This window comes from Meleagris gallopavo, chromosome 3 (genome assembly GCF_000146605.3).
Source record: "Meleagris gallopavo isolate NT-WF06-2002-E0010 breed Aviagen turkey brand Nicholas breeding stock chromosome 3, Turkey_5.1, whole genome shotgun sequence".
NCBI lineage: Eukaryota > Metazoa > Chordata > Aves > Galliformes > Phasianidae > Meleagris > Meleagris gallopavo.
The window spans coordinates 5892310-5895312 of NC_015013.2; positions in this window are offsets into that span (position 1 = coordinate 5892310).

The following is a 3003-nucleotide window of genomic DNA, read 5'->3' on the forward strand; positions in this document are numbered from 1 at the left end:
AGCCCTCTCCAGAGCAGCTACAGAACCCTGCAGAAGAAAAGAATGCCCTGCAACCACAGATTTAAGGCTGCTGACATTAAAGTTTACTTAGTTAGAAACAGGAGCAAGACTAAGTGCACTACTGAAATAATTGCTTGAAAACAATTCTCACAGCAAATTTGTAAAGGACAGCAGCCAGTAGCACCTCACCTTTGAGTTTTGCAGAATCTTCATGCTAATCTTCCTTGAGCCAGGTATGATCATTTCTACATTTACCAAAGCCCAACAAATGTAAGAGCAGCTCCCACCCTAGCCCAAAGTGTATACCAGGTTAAGAGCTAAAAAAAAAAAGAAAAAAAAGAAAAAGAGAGAAAAGAAAGAAAAGAGACAGCTTTCTGTCACTTAATTGCATGCCACAATACAATAGTCACAATACAATAGTCCATATAAGTTGCCAATCACACAGGCATTGTCTGTGAAGTTCTAGCTCTAGTTTTAACGTTTCTGTAACATTAATATGGAACATTTTAAAGTGTGAAGCTTTAAGATTTTACGACTAATTGATTAGCATTGCATCTATTAGAGCTCATCTCCTGGAATAGTCATTTTTTTTAATCCTGAGCAATTTTAGCAGGGAAAGAATTCTCTCAAAAAACTCCTTTCAAATGATGCAAACATGGACTATTTCTTATTTGGTTGGATCCAGAGCATGCTATAATAGCCCACTAGCACTGTATGCACTGCATGACCTTATTTTTTCAGAGCTCATGTCCTATTCCTATTGAAACAAATTCAGACTGCAAAAAGAAAGAAATCCAGAGCTGAGTTTGAAGCACAGTTCAGGGAGGATTTCTCACTGCAGAAGCTTAGTGCAAAGATGGATGTGTCCTGAGGTCTCTATTCTAGGCTATCCTCTGAAGAGGGCAGAGCAACAAAATGAACAGCAGTTGTGCTATATTCTGGTTTTTGTAAGTATAAACAGTGTTCTGCAGAGCAGGAATTGAGGATTATCATTTTAAACATCTGCTCCAGGACCAGACTGAATACTTACTCATTCAACAGAAAGAAAAAAGGAACTAGATTCTCTGATGGTGAATCTGGATGCTTTCCATGTACTGGATCCTGAAGCTCATATCAAGCTCCTCAAACCTGTTGTGTTGATCAAGTAACCTGCTATCAAAATAGGGCCAAGTTTCAGAGGGCTAACACCATTTGGAAGATACCACGGAATTTAAACATCCATAGCAGACAGAATAAAATTCTTGAGGTGTGCAGCGTGATAGCTCTCAGTATGCACACAAGAAAGGTTCAGTTGGAATGACTTACTTGTATGCAAACAACTTTCCATTGAACGAGCTATTAGACAACAGGCCAGAGAACGGCTAAAGGTAAAAAAGAACATTTCTCACATATAATTCTTTTTTAAATTTAATTCACTTAAACCATGGTTGGTAGACTTTATGAGGGTCTCATTTGTATCTTACCTTTCTGATTGTGCTAGAGAAGGATAAACTGTACATGTTATCAGAAGAGCTGCTCTACAGATAGCTAGAGGAATAGACACCAGCCAGAACTTGACTCTTAAGAAAGCAAGTTGATATTTCTACTCTACATAAACACAGGAAAAAGTAAGTATTTCAGAAGAAGGAATGGCAGTGTCTACAAATAGAATACAATGTTATTATACATCCTGAAATAAGATTGAACAGATGTCAAACATCTACCTGGAACGGTTTTTAAGAACCAAGAAATATATCAGCATTTTCAAAATAATTATTCAGCTTTAGAAAGCATACATTTTAGAAGAAAAGGGAGCTTTTCATATGTTTTACATCAACAGTTCAAGACATTTCCCACCCATTCCAGACTGACGCTACAACGAGCTCTGTGGAAGGCACAGTTTTTGGAGGACCCATAGGCTCTGTAACACCACATTGACACTGGGTGGAACAGAACAGGACCAAATCCCCCTGGATAAGAACACAACTGAAAGGCAGTTTTTGAGGTTTGCTATTCTATGATTTCATCTAGCCAATGACAAAGGCAAGTAAAGTACACACATTTATGAATTAAATAATGCAGGAGCGTAACTACTCTTCCTCTGTTATCAGCAGGTGCAGATTTTCTCCCACATTTCCACCTCTTTGGCATGGAAGAACAGTCCTGCTCCTTTGCTGCTTAATGGAGGCCTCAGTTAGGTATATGACAAGACTACACAGAAGAAATGGAAGGAAAAGAAAACTCTTGCTTTCCCTCTCTTCTTCTTCTTCTGAATAAAAATTTCAAGAAATAGCTGCTATCTCTATCAGTCTTCTGACCAAGCATAAAGTAAGGTATGTAAGGTTAGTGTGGTCACTCCATCAAAACATCATTTTCTGGTTTAGTGAGTGAAGCACGAACTTGGAAGAATGAACTTTTTTCTGATTAGTTTTTCTCTTTCCTATGTGATACCCCATCACTAAAAGCATGAAATTCTATCATTGCTTGGTAGACTGTTCTGTTTCAATCATTTTATTTCATCTGTTTTAACTACTACAACCAAGCCAACTTACCCTTAAGTTTATCCCTCCCCCTCCAGAATGGGACTCGGAGAAAAGGCTTTTAACCAACCAAGAAAAAAGTTAGTCAGTACTGCAATTAATTCACATCATGATTCTGGATCACCAGTACTTTCATAAAGCAAAATATCCTCGTTGCACTTATTGAAAATAATCTACAAAGTAACAATCCCTCCAAAATCCAATCCTTTGTGTGATATTTAATCAGATAAACAGAATTTGAGTAAAACTAGTAAAACAGATCTCTACTTGAAATGTCTGTATTTTCAACTAACATTGATTGCTGTTAATGTTGATTACATTCCCTGGACTGCAACAATTGTGAAGTGGGCAACTAAGGTGAAAATGAACAGCACAAAGCAAGAAGCCTGAAATGAGTCGACCATCACAAATAGGAAGCAATTACCAGAAGGAAAACCTTTCCTGTCAAATGGAAAATTGGAATTTTTTTTATTCCATTTGTCCT